The 24,093-nt window shown below is 35.0% G+C and overlaps 1 protein-coding gene across 15 annotated transcripts in view; it reads right to left on the bottom strand.

Moving 5' to 3' along the window:
- CNTN5 (contactin 5) overlaps positions 1 to 24,093 on the bottom strand; it is a 1,211,165-nt gene that overhangs the window by 693,526 nt on the left and 493,546 nt on the right. For 3 of the 15 annotated variants that reach the window (XR_014815020.1, XM_084975741.1, XM_084975743.1), the window contains exon 3: positions 232 to 320. The exons of the other annotated variants lie outside the window; for them this stretch is intronic. The gene's annotated coding sequence lies outside the window, so the exon portion shown is untranslated. The remainder of the gene's footprint in view (positions 1 to 231; positions 321 to 24,093) is intronic. 15 annotated transcript variants of the gene reach the window in all.

The raw sequence follows: 24,093 nt of genomic DNA, 5'->3' as shown, positions 1-24,093 counted from the left end.
CAACATTTACTGACTATCATAGCTACCAGTGCTTGGTGCTGAGAAAGAAATGTTAACAAAATAGGAGCAGTAACTCTAGGAGCCCATGATTTGTCAGACAGAAATCTCCATAACATAAAATATAATAAATATTATATAAAAAGGCAATGGAAGTTCCACACTATTGAAACATTTTCAGGCATGTGTGCAGTGCACATTAGGGAATTAATCAGTATGTAGTTCATCCTTAACATCTTAGCCCTTAAATCTTCCAGTTTAGGGACAGAGGTAATCCTCAAGCATGGAATTGACATGATTCTTCAGATGCAATCAAGCAGCATCTGTGAGCAGATGAGAGGTAAAAGTCTAAGAAGGGAGGGAGATCCTGACATAGAACTACACATAAATAGGCATTGCTTTTGCTTAAGACCAAAACTGATTATTTTAAAATAGATTTATTGGAACTCCATGGGCTACAGAATGAAATTTCTACTGCCTCATGTGCTTTTCAGGATCCTTCCAAATTAGTTATAATTTGTCATTCCAGGCTTGCGTTACATATCTTTCCCACACACCCATTCATTCTTCATTGAGCACCTGAGAATCTATCATATACCAAGGATCTGTGCTAGGCAATATTGATTTAATAGTGAACAAAATGGAGATAGCCAAGCTTAAGGTTGCTTATAGCCACTGAGCATCACTTGCCTATTTTAAGCTTACTGTCCTTTATGCTTTTTATTTGTCCATGCTCCTACCTAAGACTATAATTCCTTTAGATCTCCCTAGTCTGATGACTTTTTTTCTATACTTCAAGTATTGCATATTTCAAAAAAGTTGAATGTTGACTTCAACATTCATTGAGCACTTTGTTGTGTTTTGTTGACCTTTGTTTGTATCCTAGTTCTCACCTATGTCATAATAGTCTGGCAACTGTTTGCCTCCTGATCACTTGTGAACACCTTGAAGGTGATGAGTCATATCTTGTCTATACTTGCTTCCCAAGCACCCAGAAAAGGGCTCAATAAATTACCACATGTGACATATTTATTATCAAATTGTCAACAAGCAAATAATAACAAAAATCCTAATGCAAAACTTGCACTGTATAAACTTTCTTTCCTTTCTTTTTTGGGGTCTTGACAACTCAACACATATTTAATCATCATTAGTTCTACAACATTTCTCTGTGCTATTATTACTCCTTTATTTGCCCAGTAAAGAAGCTTCCTACTCTTCAGACCTCTTGTCTAGATAATTTGTTTTTCCTAATATCTATCAAAGCAAGCTATTTCACTCAAGGATAAAGCATGCTGAGGAGAAGGGTACTTGTAGGACAGGCTCACTTTTTGTTAGATGAATTGGAAGAATGAAGACTCTAACCAAAGCAAATTCAACAGCCGTGCATATACCGTGTGTAATTACTTCAACACCGTACCAAAGAAAGAGCATCTAATATTATATCTTGTATGTGCTATTTCATACTGCTCTTTACTCAAAACAAACTTATAAATCATCTAATTCTCATCTAACAGTAGTAAGCTGTGTGAAGGTATGAGCTTTGGCTCTTGAATTGAGAAAACTGAATATAAAATTGTAATGGAGTTTTCTAGCCAATATTCCTTTGATTTTATTTATTTTTTTGTTATATTCTTGCTTAACTATTAAACTATTTTGATTTCTGGAGGAGGCAAAATGGTAGAAGAGTAAGAGGACATGCTCAACCTCTCCCACAAACACATTAAAAAAAAAAAAAAAACACATCTCCATGTAAAACAACTCGCACAGAACATCAACTGAATGCTGGCAGACGAACTTAAATCTCCAAAAAAGATAACAAACTCTTGACATAACTGGGTAGAACAAAAGAGAGAGAGAGAAAAGGAAACAGGACTGGACTAGCATTCCCAAGAGGGAGCTGTGAAGGAGAAAGGGAACCCACACCCTGACCAAATCTGGGGAAAGGTCAGCTGAGTCAAAGGGATCTCCAGGACACCAAGAAAAGCGCAGCAGCAGGTCTGAGAACTGAAAAGCAGAGTGAGAGACACACAGATAATCTGAACCACTGACACAGACACCACAGCCTGAGACACTAGGGTGGGGGCTTGGCCCTGAGACTTAGGCTCCAGAGAAAAAGAAAAACACAAGCAAGATGAAGCTCAGAAACCATTTCCAGTTAAAGCAACAGGAGAATTCACCTAAAGCAATCAACAATGAAACAGACCTCTGCAGTATGACAGACATTGAGTTCAAAAGGGAGATAGTGAAAATACTGAAGGAATTAAGAGGGGATCTGAACAGTAATGCAGATTCCCTCAGAAAGGAACTAGAAAATATAAGGAGGAGCCAAGAAAAACTATAAAATTCATTTGCAGAGATACAAACTGAGATAAAGGCAATAAAGACCAGAACGAATAATGCAGAGGAACGAATTAGTGACATGGAAGATAGAATAATGGAAATCATCCAAACAGAAGAGTGGAGAGAAAATCAAACGGAAAAAACATGAAAGCAATATAAGAGGCCTACAGGATAATATAAAGTGGGCCAATCTATGCATAATAGGAATTCCAGAAGGAGAAGAAAAAGAAAAGGGGATTTGAAGATATATTTGAAGAAATTATGGCTGAAAACTTTCCAAATCTAAAGGATACTGATATTAAGATACAGGAAGCACAGAGGGCCCCAAACAAGTTGAACCCAAACAGGCCCACACCAAGACATATTACAATAAAAATGGCAAAAGCTAAGGATAAATAAAGGATTCCAAAGGCAGCAAGAGAAAAGGCACAGTGTTAATCATACGGGAACCCCAATAAGGCTATCAGCTGATTTCTCTACAGAAACACTACAGGAGGCCAGGAGGGAGTGGCAAGATATATTTAAAGCACTGAAAGTAAAAAAATCTGCAACCTAGAATACTCTATCCAGCAAGAATATCATTTAAAATAGAAGGGGAAATAAAGAATTTCTCCAACAAACAAAAGTTAAGAGAGTACAGCAATACGAAACCCATTCTAAAAGAAATACTGAAAGGGCTTCTCTAAATTAAAAAAAAAAAAAAAAAGAGGAAGAACTAGGATAGATGAAACCACAATTGGAAAGCAGTCACTTAAATAAGCCAGCATACAGATCTAAACATGAAGATGTTAAGAAGAAGAAGAAGAAGAAGAAGATGATGACGAAGATGACGATGACAACATCAAAATCATAAAATGTGGGCAAGAGAAGTAAGAAAGAAATAGATTCTTTTTTTATTTTAATGACATGTTTGAGCCTAAATGGCTATCAGGCTAAAGCAAACAGATATAGGAAGGGGTTAAAATACTTAAAAAACAGGGCAACCACAAATCAAAACTGAACATTACATTCATCAAAACTGAAAAGTACTTAAGCATAAAATAAATGGAAACCATCCAACCAAAAAAAGAAAGGAAGAATGGAGAAACATAGAATCAACTGGAAAGCAAGGTTTAAAATGGCAATAAATAAACATCTATCAATTATCACCTTAAATATCAATGGACTGAATGCTCCAATCAAAAGACACAGAGTGGCAGATTGGATAAAAAAGCAAAAACCTTCAAATGCTGCCTATAAGAAACTCACCTTAGGGCAAAGGACACATATAGATTGAAAGTGAGTGGATGGGAAAAGATATTTCATGCCAATGGACAAGACAGGAAAGCAGGAGTTGCAATACTCATATCAGACAAAATAGACTTTAAAACGAAGGCCATAAAGAGAGACAAAGAAGGACACGTTTTAATGGTTAAAGGATCCATTCAAGAAGAGGATATTACAATTGTCAATATATATGCCCCTAATATAGGAGCACCCAGATATCTACAACAAATACTAACAGACATAAAAGGAGAAATTGATGGGAATACAATCATAGTAGGAGAATTTAGCACTCCAATCACATCAATGGACAGATCCTCTAGACAGAAAATCAATAAAACAACACAGATCCTAAAAGACACAGTAGAAAAGTTAGACTTAATTGACATTTTCAGGACATTACATCCAAAAAAAATCAGAATATACATTCTTCTCAAGTGCACATGGAACATTCTCAAGAATTGATCACATATTGGGGCACAAAGCTAACCTCAATAAATTTAGGAGCATAGAAATTATCTCAAGTATCTTCTCTGACCACAATGGCATGAAACTAGAAATCAACCACAGGAAAAGAAATGAGAAAAAACCTACTACATGGAGACTAAACAACATGCTACTAAAAAACCCATTGGTCAATTAGGAAATCAAAAGGAAATTAAAAAAAAAATACCTCAAGACAAATTATAATGACACTACCACTCGAAACCCATGGGATGCTGCAAAAGCAGTGCTCAGAGGGAAGTTTATAGCAATACAGGCCTTCCTCAAAAGAGAAAAATCTCAAATCGACAACTTGACCCAACACCTAAATGAATTAGAAAAAGAACAAACAAAACCTAAGGTCAGCAAAAGGAAGGAAATCATAAAGATCAAAGAGGAAATCAATAAAATAGAGATTTAAAAAACAATAGAAGAAATTAATAAAACCAAGACCTGGTTCTTTGAAAAGGTAAAGAAAATTGACAAACCTCTAGCTAGACTCAGCAAGAAGAGGAGAGAAAAAACCCAAATCAACAAAATAAGAAATGAAAAAGGAGAAGTCAGAACAGATACTACAGAAATACAAAAAACCATGTGAGAATACTATCAACAACTATATGCCAAAAAACTTGACAACCTAGAAGAAATGGACAACTTTCTAGAGACTTAAAGCCTGCCAAAACTGAATCAAGAAGAAATAGATCAACTGAACAGACTGATCACTAGAAATGAAATTGAATGTGTCATAAAAACACTCCCTGAAAATAAAAGTCCACGATCAGATGGCTTCACAGGTGAATTCTACCAAACTTACAAAGAGGAACTTATACCCATCCTCCTTAAACCCTTTCAAAAGGTTGAAGAAGAAGGAATACTCCCAAAGACACTCTATGATGCCACCATCACCCTAATTCCAAAATCAGACAAAGATACCACCAGAAAAGAAAACTATCAGGCAATGTCTTTGATGAATACACAAAAATTCTTAACGAAATTTTAGCCAACCGAATCCAACAACATATCAAAAAGATCGTTCAACATGACCAGGTGGGATTCATCCCAGGTGCACAAGGATGGTTCAACATACACAAATCAATCAACATCATATACCACATTGATGAAAGAAAAGTAAAAAAACATATGATCATCTCAATAGATGTAGAAAAAGCATCTGACAAAGTCCAACATACCTTTATGATAAAAATTCTTACCAAAGTGGGTATAGAGGGAACATTCCTTAACATAGTCAAAGCCATTTATGACAAACCCTCAGCAAATATAATATTCAATGGAGAAAAGTTGAAAGCCTTCCCACTAAAATCTGGAACAAGACAAGGATGCTCACTCTCACCACTGTTATTCAACATAGTACCGGAAGTCCTAGCCACAGCAATAAGACAAACAAAAGAAATAAAAGGCATCCAAATAGGAAGAGAAGAGGTAAAACTGTCAATGTATGCAGATAACATGATACTCTATATAGAAAACCCTAAGGACTCAACCCCAAAACTACTTGAACTCATTAACAAATTCAGCAAAGTAGCAGGATATAATATTAATATCTGGAAATCAGTTACATTTCTGTATACTAACAATGAAATATTAGAAAGGGAATGCAAAATTACAACACCCTTTAAAATTGCACCACAAAAAAATCAAATACCTCGGAATACACCTGACCAAGGTGGTAAAGGACTTATATCCCGAGAACTATAAAACTTTAATCAAGGAGATTAAAGAAGATGTAAAGAAATACAAAGTTATCCCATGCTCCTGGGTTGGAAAAATTAATATTATAAAAATGGCCATACTACCCCCAAAGCAATCTACAGATTCAAAGCAATCCCTGTCAAATTACCCATGACACTTTTCACAGAACTAGAACAAAAAATCCAAAATTTTATATGGAACCAGAAAAAAATCAGAATTGCCAAAGCAATCCTGAGAAACAAAAACCAAACACGAAGCATAACTCTCCCAGACCTCAAGAAATATTACAAAGCCTGAGTCATCAAGACAGTGTGGTACTGGTACCAAAACAGACATAGAGACAAATGGAACAGAATAGAGAACCCAGAAATAAACCCAGACATCTATGGTCAATTAATCTTTGACAAAGGAGGCAAGAATATAAAATGGGAAAAAGACAGTCTTTTCAGCAAGCACTGCTGGGAAACCTGGAGCTGCATGCAAATCAATGAAACTAGAACATACCCTCAAACCATGCACAAAAATAAACTCAAAATGGCTGAAAGACTTAAATATAAGACAAGACACCATCAAATTCCTAGAAGAGAACATAGGAAAACATTCTCTGATATCAACCTTACAAATATTTTCTCAGGTCAGTCTCCCAAAGCAACAGAAATAAAAGCAAAAATAAACCAATGGGACCTAATCAAACTGACAAGCTTTTGCACAGCAAAGGAAACCAGAAAGAAAACAAAAAGACAACTTACAGAATGGGAGAAAATAGTGTCAAGTGATGCAATGGACAAGGGCTTAATCTCTAAAATATACAAACAAAACTTATACAACTTAACAGCAAAAAAGCCAACGACCCAATGAAAATATGGGCAAAAGACCTGAATAGACATTTCTCCAAGGAAGATAGACAGATGGCCAATAAGCATATGAAAAAATGCTCAACATCCCTAATTATTAGAGAAATGCAAATCAAAACAACCACGAGATACCACCTTACACCAGTCAGAAATGGCAATCATTAATGAGTTCACAAATAACAAATGCTGGAGGGGGTGTGGAGAAAAGGGAACCCTCCTGCACTGTTGGTGGGAATGTAAGCTGATACAACCACTATGGAGAACAGTATGGAGGTACCTTAGAAATCTACACATAGAACTATCATACCACCCAGCAATCCCACTCTTGGGCATATATAGGGAGAAAACTTTTCTTAAAAAAGACATATGCACCCACATGTTCATTGCAGTACTATTCACAATAGCCAAACATGGTATCAACCCAAATGTCCATCGACAAAGCATTGGATTCAGAAGATGTGGTATATATCCACAGTGGAATACTACTCAGCCATAAAAAAGAATGAAATAATGCCATTTGCAGCAACATGGATGGAACTAGAGACTCTCATCCTGAGTGAAGTAAGTCAGAAAGAGAAAGACAAATACCATATGATATCACATATCTGGAATCTAATATATGGCACAAAGGAATCTTTCCACAGAAAAGAAAATCATGGACTTGGAGAACAGATTTGTGGTTACCAAGGGGTAAGGGGAGGGAATGGGTGAATTTGGAGCTTGGGGTTAACAGGTACAGACTATTGCCTTAGGATGGATTAGCAATGGGATCCTGTCAGTCACTTATGGTGGAACACATAATGTGAGAAAAAGGAATGTATACATGTATGAGTAACTGGGTCACCATGCTGTAGAGTAGAAAAAAAATAATAAAAGGTAAAAAACAAACAAAAACTATTTTGATTTCTAAAACAGAAAGAGCATCTAAGATTAAAGATAAATTACAAAAGTGAGAATCATGGATCAAACTAGAATCACCCCATCAATATCCAGGACCCACACAGATATCAAACTCAGCAAATACTCAAAAGTCACATAGTCCATCCTCCATATATATTGTTCTGCATCCGTGGATTCATCCAACTTCAGACTGTGCAGTAGTGTAGTATTAACTGAAAAATAATCTGCATATAAGTGAACTCATACAGCTCAAACTTATGCTGTTCACATGACAAGAGTACTAAATTTATAAGCCTAGTTAATGTTTAGAGTAGCGAGGCTCTGGGTGACAAAAAATGATAAAAAACATATAGAACAAAAAATCTCTTTTATGTTGAACATATTTCCTATAAGATTTTAGAAACTTCTAATACTTTTCCTAAGGTGACTATAGCATGAGAGGCATTTGTAATTTTATGGAACAAGAGAAAACCATGAGATTTTGAGAGAACAGATGTTTTATTTCTCAGCTAGACACCTAGTTAGTTGTATAATATTGTTCAAAACTTTTAATCATGCTGAAGTTTAGCTTCTATAAATGAAAGATAATAACTGGCAATAGACATTGCATTAATATTTAAGATACAAATGGAATAAATTAAAGAATCTAGCAATATAGTAAGAAGTTAATATGTTAATTGATCCTAATCTAGCTGTTTTCAACTTTAAGGTTTAGGTGTAAGCAGTAATATTTAGGGAGCATTTAGGTTAACAGCTCAAAACCAGTATTGGATACAATCATGATTTGGGCCACAAGAGAGAAAATAAAAACACATGGTCTTGATTTCAAATTAATAAAAATGCATAGCCTCAGAATACTGTCCTTTTAATTTTATGAAATTAGATCTAATAGAAAATTATAGAGTTCCCAATGCGGCCCAATGGAATTGGCATTGTCTTGGCAGCACTATGGTGTGGGTTCGATCCCAGGCCCAGCACAATGAGTTAAAGGATCTGGCATTGCAGCAGCTGTGGTGTAGGCACAACTGTGGCTCAGATCTCGTCCCTGGCCCAGGAACTCATTATGCCACAGGGCAGCCAAAGAAGAAAAGAAAAATTATGTCATAAGCTGTCTTTGAATAAAATTTACATCTTAACAAGCAATATTAAATTGTTTTTCAGTTTGTAATGAACTGTGACATTATGATGAAACTTCTTTTCAAACTTATCAATTTAGAATATATGATCACTTACATTAGACCAGAGACAAAGTTCAAGCTATCTATGAATAAATCTAGCGTGTATCCTAATTCTCTTTCCCTGTAGGTACTGTGATGCTACAAAAGTCAGGAGACATTGTCACTTCTAAAATGGCATTATAATATTATAAGGTAAAGTATTAAATAAAACTGTGTATTTGACAATATCTTGAAAGTAAAGCACATTCAAGAGTTTGTCCTTATTATATTCAGAAGGTTGGGATTAAAGGGAAGAGAGAAGAGTGATTCCTGGCTGAGGTTCAAGGGAAAGAGGAGTTATTTCAGGCTGTACATCTCATCCTGACATATTATCAAGTTAGATTTACTGCCTGGTTCCTGTGCCCTAGTGTGTGTACCCTTTCCTGTGGCCCACAAGATATCCCAAAAGGAATCTTTGTGTTAACCTGGGTTTACCTGCTCCAGGAGAAGACGCCAAACAGTATGTGTATATATATAGATCCTAGCTGTGTCTGCAACCTATACCACAGCTCACAGCCGCACTGGATCCTTTAACCCACTGAGTGAGAAAAGGGATTGAATTCGCATCCTCATGGATACTAGTTGGGTTTGTTAACTCGCTGAATCACAACAGGAACTCCCTCAAACTGTGTATTTCTGAAAGTAAAATAAATTGCTCCCTTAGCATCAGGAAAATTTAGATATTAATATTTCCTGTATAAATTACATTTGCAATTATAACTTTCTGAAGTTACATTAATTTTATTCTGAAGCTGTATACTTTTAGAACAAGAGTACTTATTCTTATGAACAATGGGTACAATGAGACAGGCAGTTAACTTCACAATATAACTACAAGGCAAAACAGCAATTGCTGCAGACACTGAGAGCAGCACTCACTGTTCTAAAACAGTTATGGTGGTTTAAATGGTGATAATTTTGTGCTTAGCCATTTTCCACTTGAATTACTCCAGTACATTTTTAAACCTGCCACGCTGAATGATATTAATGGGGCAACAAATTGACTAGTATTATAAGAATGTTATCTATTATTTTTATGGGCATATTTAATTGTACGTGTTTCTTTAGCTTTCTAATTAAAACCAGCAGTAAAAATGATGTCTTCGTGTTTAAGTCTGCATTTTTTAGACCTAAACATATCTCATAATTAGCACTAATATACAGATAGTTCAGAAAGATATAAAGCTAACATATTAAAGTGGATTGGAAATCCTATTATTAGTCCTATTATTAATTCAGAGGCTTGTCAGCAGGGGAAAAAAAACAAAAACTACTATACATGGAATAGATGCTGCTTCAGTTTCTCTCACAAATTTCCTGATATTATAGGTTAAATGTCAGAAATATCAGGACATAAATGATGAGATGATCTCAAAGGGAATAGTTTATTAATTTCAGTGTATTTAATACTATACTGAACACTGCACATTTTAAATACTGTCTTAAGAATTTACTAAGACTCAAAGCAAAAATCCACACATTGCTGCAGACTTGTGTTACAATTCATCAAATAATGATCTCTAACTATTTTCACTCAGTATTAGGCAGACACCAATTAGAAGACAGAGTTCTGAGAGTCTCTAAGGACAGTTCCACACTTCACATTTTCAGTGGCAAATTGTATTTGACATTTAATTTAAAACCCAAGACACCAGAACATGAAATTTAGGCCATTAATGACAAAGCATGATGGTATTTCTGCACTTCCTTGTTGCCTCAGGCTACCTCTGCTCTTCCCCAGAAGGCTGTGTCATTACTGAAGCATCACGCCCATGAGAGTGTATTCCTAACACACGTGTATAATCTGAATACTGGGCATGGCTCTTAGATGCTTATTTACCCATCTTTTATAGCTGCTTGTTAGCAGAAAACGTAGGACAACAGGGGCCCTGTAGACAATAAGCTATTAATCGAATTTTTTGTTGTGCTGGTGGTTGTGGTGGTAGTGATTATGTCTTATGTTCAAAAAGAATGAAAAAAGTATAGACAATAAAAATTAACAGTAGAGCACTCGATCATAAAAACACCTTCTCTGAGTTTATCATCTGTAATATCCATTGGGAACCTGATTTTTCTTTGAATTCCTTCTCAGTTAATCTATTATTTATGATCATGATACAGCTGAAATACAGAATTTGAAACTAGATAGATGTAAGTTCAATGCCTATAGTTTTATCTACTAATTATGAATCCTTCAGAATCTTATTTAATCTCTTTAAGACCATTTATTTTTATCATGTGAATAAGGATACATACAAGTCTTTGAATGTTTTTGATAATCTTGTATTAAAAAGAACATCTCAAGTTAAACTTATGAATAACCTTCCTAATTAGCACCGGATAGTATTTAAAGGTTATGCTGTGGGGTTAGAATACTCAGATTTGAATTTAAGCCCTGTTCTTTTCTAGCAACTAAACCTTGGACATTTTATTTAAAATCTCTAAGCCTGAGCTAGACTAGCCACTAGCAAATGTGGGTACTAAGCACTTGTATATATGTGGTTAGTACATACTGAGATATCTTGTAAGTGTAAAATACACAACAGATTTCAAAGACAGTGTGAAAAAGCAATGTACAACATTGCACTAATTTGTTTTTATAAGTTGAAATAATTATATTTTGGATTTCAAATATTGGGTTTCACTGTGCTTTATTATGATGAATTTCACTTGCTTCTTTTTACTTTTTTTTAAAAAATGTGACTATTAGAAAATTTTAAATGACACATAAGACTTGATTTTGCAGCTCTTTTTACATCTATATTGGACTGTGCTTCTTCTAAGCCTTCTTTTTCTCATCTATAAAACAGAATTTCTATCAGCGAATTTTCTAAAGAGTTTCTATGGGTATTAATAATATCATGTATGAAAAAATAATTATCCTAATTTTTAGAACACAGTAGCTGTTAGTATTAGCTATTAGAAGAACATGTCATACAGTTTTTCTTCTCCTCCTCCATGCGGGAGGGAGAGCAAGTTTCCCTAAATTTTGAGGTCTTGTTTGTTACAATCTTCTGGTTCATTCCTTAGAATAGAAAGCACAAAGTTGTACTGGTTACCTGCAGATTTTCCATGTTACATGCCACTATATAAATTAAATATTTTATTGAGACTGCTTATTTACCAGTTTGTTTTTTTCAATTAAAGAACAATTGATTTACAACATTATATTAGTTTCAGGCATACAGCACAGTTATTCAGTATGTTACAGATTATACATTCCATTAAAAATTATTACAAGATAATGGCTACAATTCTCTGTGTTATGCAATATGTCTTGTTGCTTAGCTGTTTTATAAATAGTAGTTTGTATTCCATATCCCTAACTTGCCCCTTCTCCTTTCCTCCTTCCTCTGGTAGCCACTAGTTTTTTTTTTCTTTTTATTCTTCTCTATATTGGTTAGTTTCTTTCTGTTTGGTTGTATATATTTGCTTCTATTTTCTTTTAGATTCCACATATAAGTATATTATATGTTATATGTCTTTCCTTGTCTAACATTTCAAAAAACATAATATTCTCTGGGCCCATCCACATTGCTACAGGTGACAGAATTGCATTCTTTTTATGGCTGAGTAATATTCCGTTATACATATTCATCTTTATCCATTTGTCTGTTGATGAACACTGGCTTGCTTCCATATCGTGGCCATTGTAAATAATGATTTTACCAAACATATAAAGAGAATTAATACCTGTCTTTCTCCAAACAATTACAAAAAATTGAAGAGAATGGAACACCATTACTATAATACCAAAACTGGGCAAAGGCACTACAGAAAAATAAAATCATAGGCCAATATCTTTGATGAATTTATATGCAAATATCCTAAGCAAATTGAATCCAGCAATATATGTAAAAAGGATTTTACACCATGATCAAGTTGAATTTATTCCAGGGACTTAAGAATGGTTCAACATTTTCAAGTCAATCAATGTGATATACTACATCAACAAAAGGAAGATTAAAAATTACATGATCATCTCAATAGATTCGGAAAAAGTATTTGACAAAATTAAACACTCATTCATGATAAAAACTCTCATCAAAGCAGGTATAGAGGGAAAGAACATCAACATAATAAAGGCCATTTATGACAAAACCACAGCTAATATAGTCAGTGATTAAAAGCTGAAATCCCTTCTGCTAAATTCAGGAACAGGACAAGGGTGCCCACTTTCACCACTTGTATTTAACATAATATTGGCTGTCCTAGCCTCGGCAATCAGACAAAAAAAAGAAAAGACATCTAAATTGGACGGGACGAAGTAAAACTGTCACTATTTGTAGGTAACATGATATTTATACACTCTATTTTTAGTTTTAAGATTCCTGAGAGCTGAGAATGTGGCTTATGCATCTTTAGGACAGAGATTTGTATTTTCAGTTGTTATGGAATAACTGATATTTACATATTTAATGCCAAGATTTTATAATTCCTGAATATTTGCTGGAAGGAACACTGGTAATTAAAACTAACCATAGCTGGTTACCAATTCCAGTATAAAGAGCTGTTTATGATTTGTAGGAAGATAGACTACTTTATCTATTCAAATAATGCCCCCAAAATAGAGAGAATACATTGATAAATGCTATAATCACCTGAATAATGCCACTTTTGAGTACTTAGCTTCTGAAATTAAAAGAAAGTTATTGCAGAGACATTCTAGGTAATTTCTTACCTATAAAATAATTCATTTAGATCCCATCAATTTCTCTCTTTGACACACACACACACACAAACACACACTCCATGTTTCCCATATACTATCTGATACATAACTTATCTTAGAATGTGGCCGATAATACTATTTTTAAAGGTACTATTTTTTTTCAGTAATTGACAAACTACCACCCATTAAACTTGCCTAATTAGGATTCATCTAATTACTTTTTTCTCTTTTATAAAGAGAAAAGAAAAAAGAAAAAAAAAGGAGTCATCAAACAAGATGCATATTTTAGTGAACCGAAAGCAATTAAAAAACGCTTACTATGCTCAGTGGGTTTAATTCAGTCTATCACATCTGGAAGGGTTATTATTCCAAAGGAACACTAAATATAATCTAGAGAGGCTGGAGTGGGTAAAGGGAGAGAGGGCAAGGAGAGAGAGAGAAAGGAGGGGTAAGGGGACAGACAGTAGTTTTACAAAGATTTTATAATATTTCTCACGGCCTTTAATTATCTAATTTGTTGCCTACTCAATTTCCATTACAAGTTCCTATTTTGGCTCAACCTCACTTCTCATTAAAACAGTGGTTTTAATCTATCTGTACACTAGAATCATACAGGAAACTTTAAAAACATTCCCATGTCCAAATCCTACAACACCGATGGAATCAGAATTTCTGAAAGAGGAGCTCCCTAGGTGGTTCTAATAGGATTTGGAGTATTTTTTGGCAATGGTGTTTTGAGTGTCCCATTTTTTTTCCTCTATAGCACCCACAGAGGAAGGAATAGAATTAACATGTTACTCAGTATTAGTAGCTCAAATTAAAATAGCTAAGGCTAAACTTGAATTTTCTTACCCCAATATCCTTCTCTCTCACCCTCCATATCAAACATATTCACAAATTCTACAAAGTTTTCCTCGTGTCAGTCCATCATTCCATCACTACCATAACAGCTTACTCTTGGATATCAACCTCTTTTACCTGAAAGTTCCTAATAACTAGTCTTCCAACTTTGTCATCTGTCTTTCTCCAGTTTGCTGTCCACATCCCAGTAAGAGAAGTATCTTCGAAATTTAAATATATTCACATCACCACACTCATAAAGTCCCTTTATGAGTTTCTGCACCATGTTTACCATCATGGCCTATGATATTCTACATGATGTGGCCACTCGCTACTTCTCAGGCTTCAACACATACGACTCTTTCTTTTATTCACTCCACTCTAGTGACCAGAACTTCTTTCAGTTTTCTGAACACAATCAGCTTCCATTCAGTATACCACCTCTTGCATGCCTTGCTTAAATCTGGACTGCTCCTATTTCTACTTGTCCTTATATTGTAGTTGACTTATCACTACCCAGGAAAGCCCCCACATACTATTACAAATATGGAAAAATTACTTTATTATATTCTCACAGAATTTCATTCTTCTTCCGTACAATGGTGATCCTAGACTGGTATTATATTCTTATTGGTGGGATTACAGGGGTGAAACTCCAACTATGTAACAACTTGGACAGTGATATAAAATATGTGCAATTAATATACAAATAATCAAATACATCCCTTGTGCATTAAATAGACTCATACACATTAGTATATGTGTGTTTATTTGTAGTCTGCCATTTACTAAGTGATCATTTGCAGTACAAATCATTTACCAAATTATTCTAACAATATCTAGATTACCTGCTGATTTTTAGAAAATGTTTGTGATTTTTTGTTTAAACTAGCTACATAAAGTTCCTTCTAAGCCATGACTTGAACATAAGGAATCATATGAAGCTCTTTGAACAACAATTACACTAAATAATGGTAACAATATCAATCAGCAGAGTATTTATTTCTCTTTATATCAACAATAATATGCATGGTACTAAATTCCTCTTATCTATTGCCAAATTAAGAGCAATTACATTTAATTTTTTAGCACTTACACTATACAATATTTTAAAAATATATTCAATATCCATATTACTAAGTTATAAAAGTTATTTATTGGAACATCTCATTTAATTAGGTTCAACTTAATCCTTCATACTAGATATGTGAGATAGAGCAGTGGGGCAGTTATCTTTAATTTATATATAAAACTTATTTTGTTACTGGCCAAGAAGGTAGGCATTTTATGGGTTTTAACAAACTTATTGCATTAATTAGAAGGTAGGAATTAAGAGATGGTGGAAAAGGAGACTGCCCAGCATCCCCAGTTCTAATCTCCTCTAAATAAAGCCCTAGGAAATACCCTCAATATGCACAGAACCTCATATGCTTCCTAGACCCTCAGCTGCTCCCATTAATTTCTTTGTCTCTTTCAGATCCTCTCAAAGCTAGTATTCTAAAGAAGCTATAGTTCCCCTGCAATGAAGGGAGTGATGTGCTGGCTGGCAATGGCTAACCATAAACAGTTGAGGTTAAGTGAGCTCTAACTTTTGGTCATTGAGGTTCTAATGTCCTCATCAGTCACCAGGGGTGTCTCTTGTGCTGTGTCCCCACCACCCCTTTGGTATAAGTATATGAGTGGAGCAGTCCTAGCTTTTAGGCTGACGGGCACCAGCCTGCTACTGGTGACCATGGCCCTTCTTTAGAACAAGGTGGGAGACAGGGAATAAGATGTCTTTCTTTTCCTCCCTTGGATTCAAAAACAGAGCCAAGAAATTCGATTTTGGGAGGCACAGCTGTGTGGCATTTACACTGACCCAACAAAATTGATGTGGAAAAACTAGAACGGGGTATCGGAGACCCAATTCTGTGCCTGGTGTTAAGGCTGTAGCTGTCAGATAATGAAGGGAAAGGGAAGAGGAGGCAGGTACCCCTGGGACAGCAGCCATTTATCCACTTCACCAGTGGGTATGTAATTGTCAACTAGTTTATTCTGATTGGTGTGCAACCAGTAAAATATCAGCCCTATGTAATTATTCCTTTGATTCCATCCTCCTACTAGAGTGTGCATTTCATGAAGTTTAGGGACAGAGCCAGCTTGATTCCTCTTTTCTTGTACATTGCCTAGTTTAAAGCTGTATCACACAGCAGGCCTTCAATAAATGTTTGTTATTACATGAATCAATGAGAGTAAATCATAGTCATTCGATAAAATTTGGCCTTTCCTTCATGGTTTCATGCTAAAGTGACAAAATCATTTTACCTTAAAAATTTAGGCTGTCACTAGTCTACTGTTTTTCATTACAGACTGATTTCAAAAGGATGATTAGAAGTGATGATAAATACACCTGTGTATTTATATTATATTATTTATTCGTTTATTTTAGGGCCACACCTGCGGCATATGGAAGTTCCCAGGCTAGGAGTCAAATGAGAGCTGTAGCTGTTATCCTACATCACAGCCACAGCAATGCCAGATCCTGTCTGCAACCTACACCACAGCTCACGGCAATGACAGATCCTTAGCCCACTGAGTGAGGCCAGGGATAGAACCCACATCCTCATGGATGCTAGTTGAGTTCGTTACTGCTGAGTCACAGTGGGAACTCCCTATTTATACTCTTTTAAAAGGGGCAGGTCAAGGAGTTGGTGAACATGAAGCTTCTATAATTTTAAGGCCTTCTTTAGAAAAATAATATACAATTATAGCTACATAGTTACACACAATATAAATGTTCATGTGGTCAGAAAAAAAAATACTACAGTACATTGTAAATATATAAAGACTGACAAATACCAAATACATAAAAATCCAGCAAAATAAGATAATACTTTTGTTAAATGACTATACTCTTCTAATAATTTAAAAATTTAAGTATTTTTTAGGAGACTCCAGTTATGCAAATATTGAATGTCTTTGCTTATTGTTTATGTGTATAGCATTTTCTAATCCCATTTTACTTTCTTTCACTTTTATGTTTCTTTCTATTTCTGTGCTCCATGGTAATTATGGTATTTTCCACATTGTCCCTTCTACCTAGTTCTTTATTGTTTTGACATTTCTTTAATATACTAAGTCCTACAATTTCATTTTAATAAACTCACCATATTTTCCCTGAGTTCTTTTTTTTTTTTTTTTGTAACAGCACAAAGGTTTTTTCGGCATAAGTTAAATGTTGAAGTTTTATATATTCTAAACTAAAAGTTCAAACTACCATCTCTTTCCTAATCCCTGCTTTACTTATTTATTTATTTATTTATTTTTACATAATAGGCAGAATTTTTTTCCATTTATTTACAGGAACATGGATGGAACTAGAGATTCTCATACTAAGTGAAATAAGTCAGAAAGAGAAAGACAAATACCATATGATATCACTTATATATGGAATCTAATTTATGGCACAAATGAAACTTTCCACAGAAAAGAAAATCATGGACATAGAAAACAGACTTGGTATTGCCAAGGGGGAAGGGGAGGGAGTGGGACGGATTGGGAATTTGTGGTTAACAGATGCAAACTATTGCCTTTGGAATGGATACGCAATGAGATCCTGCTGTGTAGCACTGAGTGCTTGAACTTTACATTTTTTGGTATTCCTTAATTTTAAAAATCGTTTGGTTAGCTTTTTTTGGTATTCCTTAATTTTAACAATTGTTTAGTTAACAAAAATGTTTGTTTTGAATTTTTGGTTTCATGGCATCATTACACTAGAAAGGTTTTCTTCAATATTTTTTTATTGATTCTTTTCTAATTTCTTCTCTATTGCTCATCGAAGAATGAACTGGACTTCTGGGACTTGGTTATTTGTAGGAGTTTCCTCTGAGGATTGCATGCTTTGTTGCCTTTTCTGCAATCTGCATCTCTGGACTGTTTGGCCATTTTCTGTGGGTCTTTCTTGCATCTTCTTCCTATGAATGTTCTGCTTGATCTCTACCTACTTCCACTAGATCCTGCAGATCTTGGTTTGAGGCATATTACCGATTTTCCAATTCTGGGAGTGCATAATGCCTTCATGAAAGTGTATCTTTAGTGGCATTTCTCGGACAGCTGAAGGGTCACTCTATTCACGTCCCCTTGCTGGGCTTCTGATGACCTTCATTACACATAGCATTTGTGAAAGTCATATCTTCTCTAAGCAGGCCAATCTGTGAATGATTTATGCCTTCGGATTTTAGCATATATGGATTTTTTTCCTTTTCCTGTTTACCTTGCTGCTTGTTATATATTACGTAGAAAAAGGGAACTTACTGTGTCTCTCTGCCATGTTCAGACTGGAAGAATTGGAAATTAAATCTTACTCTACAATCTTTTGTATTATTAGATATGTTTCAACATAGAAAAATTTATATTTAGAATTTTAAGGAAACTATATTTTAAACACATGATGCCACTGATTTTAAGACAGTAGCTGCATAAAGGAATTGACAGGGTATTTAAACTAGGGGTAGTCTTCATATCTTTCATGCATATACTCTGGTTGTTTCTTGGAAGGGATGTGATGTCCGTCAGAAGCCACTCAGGAAATCCAAAAGGTTAGGGGCAATCAGCACTGCTGAATAAATGCTAGATAGATTATAGTCCTTGGGGGAAATCTCAGGGAAAAGCAGTCATAAACTAAAGCACAATCAATAGATAAGCCAGCAAGCAGGAGAAATGTTTAGCCCAAAAGCAAACAATCAGCTATTTCAGACATATTAGCCATCCCAGGGGAGACAGGGGGCTTTATTCTTTGTTAAAAGGGCAATGGATCTTAGGATACATTTGAGATGTTAGCAGGCTTACAATGATCATATAGATAATTGGGTATTTTGTATTTTCTGCGTGCAAGCTTAATTACTAATGCACGGTCTGTTTAATCAGACTCAACTGTGGAAATAGTGTAAGAGTTTCTCTCTGTAACTAAAACATCAGAGTAATTTCATAATGTTAGAAATAGAAATTGCAGTACCATGTGTTTCTTTGTATATTGGCCTGAATTTTAGACTGTGGACTGATGCAGCATCAAGGTCACTCTGGAATGGAAATAATGCAACCAGGAATGTGTAGGCATCCACTGCGAAGAAACAGTAAACACAGATTTACACATGCCTTATATATAGTAGGTGCTGAAAAATGTTCACTGAGTTGCCTTGATAAAGTATTATTATATCTCAGAGTCAATGACCATGGTTTGAGACATCTGCTGAAGTTTCTCACTTGTTTATCAGCTCTAATCTAGAGAGACAAAAACCCAAACTATCCATGAACTACTGTCTGTGAAGCCACAAGTAATCCAAAAACCTATATATTCCCTTTGAGTTGTTCTTGCATAAAACATTTCATCTCTTTATAAAGCCAGTTCCGAACTTCTTTGCTTTCAGATTTCTGTAAAAACCATGATTTCTGAAATGAAGTCATCTACTGAATTGAATAAGGTATTCTGGGCAGTTCTAAGTATCAAAGGAGACCACACAGCAGTTGGCAGGTCTTGGTCTCCACAGTCTGATATATAAGTCAGTTGGAAGAGCTCTATTTTGAAGCATTTAAAGGCAACCACATTATCTTTTTCTTCTTTTACCACATTTCTCCTTTTTCTATACATTTTTGTTTCTTGCTGTTGAATCAAGTTATTGGCATATCACAAGCAGAAACCATACTGAGTATTAATAGACCAACAAACTGTAGTGTAGCCCTACAATTAAAGGCTTATTAAAGAGAATCTAAAATTAACTTTTTTTTTTACTTCCAAAGCTAGTGAGATGAACTGTCTTTACTTCAAAGGTAAAATGTTATGTATATGAAAAAATAAAAATAAAAGGCTTTTAAAAGCAGTTTTGATTCATCGTAATTAAGGAAGAACCCTTCTTTTTGTATTTCTCATTCCAGAGTTTTGTGTGTGTGTGTGTCCTTTAGAGCAATCAGATTAGTAATCAAGCTCTTTCTATCCCAGTTAAGGGCTATGTTTTGGGGAAGGGAGGAAACAGGAAAAACAAAACAAGTCTGGTCATTTTGTTTCTGATCAGAAATTCAGGCCCAGGTCTCCATTGATTTTATTTGCTCTTTTTTCGGTGACTAAAATGACATTCTTCCTTTTGCTCACTTAAAATGGATCCACTATTCCACACTAGCAGGCCTTGACATTATCTCATTTTTCTCTTGTAGTTCTTACTTTTCCAGTTAGGAGTATCCTCTGGCATCTCATTTGTGTCACCTCACACAAGTCTATTCATCCTTTAAACATTCCCAGATCATCCTAATTCAAAGTGAATTCTATTTCTCAGAACTACTATACTACATACATTTAGCACATCAATTGCAGCCTTGTATATTTATTTATCTTTTCATATATGCATTAAAAGATCCTTGGAAATAATGAGTGCTGTATCTTATACATAGTTCAACAATAATCAAGAATTCTTAAGATATAGTAGCATTTGGAAGTATCCTTAAATAAGCTATGGATTGTGTGTGTCTATGACACTTCCTTATTTTTTAAAATTGAAGTATAGTTGATTTACAATATTGTGTTAGTTTCAGGTGTACAGCAAAGTCAAAGTGATTATTTTTTCAGATTATATTCTATTAAAGGTTATTATAAGATACTGAATATAGTTCCCTTGCTATACAGTAAATCCTTGTTGTTTATATATTTTATGCATAGTTGCTTATATTTGTAAATCCCACACTCCTAATCTGCCCCTCCTCCCTCTCTGTGCCTGGTTTTCCTTTTTTTAATTATACGTTGGTCCACAAAGTCATATTTAGCCTTCATTTACTGATTCATCAATTATGATGCTCTTTTTCATTTTCATCTTGCTATAACTTTTATAACATTTTACTAATAGACAAGGTCTTTCGATATGGGAGAGGTCACTCAATGATCTTAAATTGGATTGTGACTTAACCTAAGGTAGAAGAGTGATTCCTTTTTTTCCTCCCTTTTTGACAGCACCCATGGCACCTGGAAGTTCCATTCCTGGATGAGAGTTGCAACTGCTGCAACTGCACCTAGCCAAGCTATGGCAACACTATCTCTAACCCAAGGTGTCAGGTCAGGTATCAAATCCACACCTCTGCAGCAATCTGAGCCACTGCAGAGACAATGCCAGATCTTTAACCTCCTGTGCTACAGTAGGCACTCCAGAAGGGTAATTTTTATAGAATTTAAATGATGGTGTAGAAGGGGCAGAGATTAGTAACAAGGAGAGGAGTTAAGAGGATATTACACTAGTACTCAAGTATTTTTAAAGAATATCAATAAAGGGAGTTCCCATCGTGGGGCAGTGGTTAACGAATCCGACTAGGAACCATGAGGTTGCGGGTTCGATCCCTGCGCTTGCTCAGTGGGTTAACGATCTGGCGTTGCCGTGAGCGGTGGTATAGGTTGCAGACGTGGCTTGGATGCCGTGTTGCTGTAGGCCGGCGGCTACAGCTCCGATTGGACCCCTAGCCTGGGAACCTCCACATGCCGTGGGAGCGGCCCAAGAAATGGCAAAAAAAAAAAAAAAAAAAAGAATATCAGTAAAGAAATATATATGCCAGTCTGTAAAATATGAATTTCCCTAAAAAATCAACATCTAGAATATATAACTTAAAATTTTTTTTTCTTGGAAGTTCCCTTGTGGTGCAGCAGGTTAGGGATCTGACATTGTCACTGCAGTGGCCTGGGTCACTGCTGTGGCACTGATTTGATCCCTGGCCTGGGAATTTCCACATGCTGCAGGCAACCAAAAAAGCAAATAAATAATATTTTAAAAAAATTCTTTTCATGGTTACTACATTAATCATATAAGCCTTTGAATATAATAAAAGCAGAAAATTCAAATAATTTGAAAGATGGCTGATAGCATTATAAAATGATAAGTAAATCACATTGTTCAAATTATGTAGCTTATTCAGTGAATTTCTTTAGAGAATTCTCCTTATTACAAGAAGTGTCAATTTTTTTTTTTCTTCAAACTTCCTTCACATAAATGGGAATAAACTTTTCATAGAATATCATCAGTTGTCCCAATAGTATACTTGAATAGCCCTTAGCATATGTTTAATATTTTATCCTCTAGTATTATTATTAGAATAACCACTTCGTTTCTGATGTTTAAAATCAGACTAGGTAGTCTCAATTAATGGTAAAAATTCAGTAATTTGGTAAAAATAATCCATTTTGAATATCTAATAATTTCATGATCATAATAGTTATAATTTACAGAAGACAATGTTTTGAGTATAGCTTTGCTCTACTCAGAGAGTTTCTATTGGATTTAATTTAAAAAATTATTTGTGTAATTTCATGAAAGTTTGTATGAATTAGGTTGCACACCCTAACCAGTGACTAAAGTCCTATAATAATAGAGGTGTTCTATTTAAAATAAGACAATGACCACCTACATAGGTGTTTTTTATGTACACACATGTCTATATGCATACCCATGTATTGCAATGAAGATGTCATTCTTTGCTTAAGCAAGTAAATTTATTTCCCCATGCAGGGTTCATAACCTCTCCTCCTGCTCCCTCTAATTCTTAGGATAAAACAAAAAACAAACTCCTTCACTATGTGTCAGTTTCCCCGACAGTGATTTTTCATGATGTGATCTGGGCCTCAGAGTTTACAGTTTCATTAAAGACTATTTTCTATTATTTTTCTTCATTATCCAAGTTCTAAATTCTCATATTCTAGGTATCAAGAGGCTACTCATGGCAGAAACATACTACAAAGATGAAGACATAGCAAATGTTTCTATATGATGAGCACATTGCTTGCTCTTCTTCCTAGTGACAGAAACTCTTCCCAAGCTAATTAATAGGAATTATATTTGAATAAATTTTGTTCCAAAGTAACTTTGGGGTTTCAGGAAAGAAAAGGAAAATGCAAGGAGAGAATTGATTATTGACTGCCACTGGAGCTCTTCTGGCATAATTTAGGAAAGACTTTACCCACCCATAGCCATCTACAGCAACAGAAGCAACAGATACACTCTGGATTCAGCACTTAAAAAGCAAGAAGGATTGTGATGAAGGTGGGAAATAGCATGACCAGTTAAAGCAAAACTATTCATGAAAGGTGCTCTTTTTTTAGCTAGCTTAATTTTCTTCTCTAAAGGAAAAAATAACTTACCTTTTTATTCATCATTTGAGATTATTACACATTAAATGGAATTAGTATTACAGTGTGGAGAAAAGTGAACCCTCCTACAATATTGGTTGGGAATGTAAGTTGGTTCAGCCACTATGGAAAACAGCATGGAGATGCCTCAAAAAGCTAAAAATAGACCTACAATTTGCTCCAGCAATCCAACTCCTGGGCATATATCCAGACAAAACTATAGCTCAAAAAGATATGTGCACCCCTATGTTCATAGCATTATTTACAATAGCCAAGGCATGTATACAACATAAATGCCCATCCAAAAATGAATGGATAAAGAGGATGTGGTGCATATATCACAATGGAATACTACTCAGCCATAAAGAAGAATGAAATAATCCCATTGGCAGCAATATGGATGGAACTAGAGATTATCATACTAAGTCTGAAAAAGACAAATACATGATATCACTTACGTGCCGAATCTAAAACATGACACAAATGAACATATCTACAAAATAAAAACAGATTCACAGACAGAGAACACACTTGCAGTTGCCAATGTGGAAGGAGGGTGGAGGATAGATGGAGTCTTGGGTTAGCAGACACAAATTATTATATATAGAATGGATAACAACAAGGTCCTTTGTATAGTACAGGGAACTATATTCAACGTCCTGTCATAACCATAAAGGAAAAGAA

The sequence above is a fragment of the Sus scrofa genome, chromosome 9, assembly GCF_054392235.1.
Source record: "Sus scrofa isolate SSC_HxYL_T2T_F1_AM1 chromosome 9, Sscrofa_HxYL_maternal_Yorkshire_Landrace_v2.0, whole genome shotgun sequence".
Taxonomy (NCBI): domain Eukaryota; kingdom Metazoa; phylum Chordata; class Mammalia; order Artiodactyla; family Suidae; genus Sus; species Sus scrofa.
This window is presented reverse-complemented; position numbering and strand designations above follow the sequence as displayed.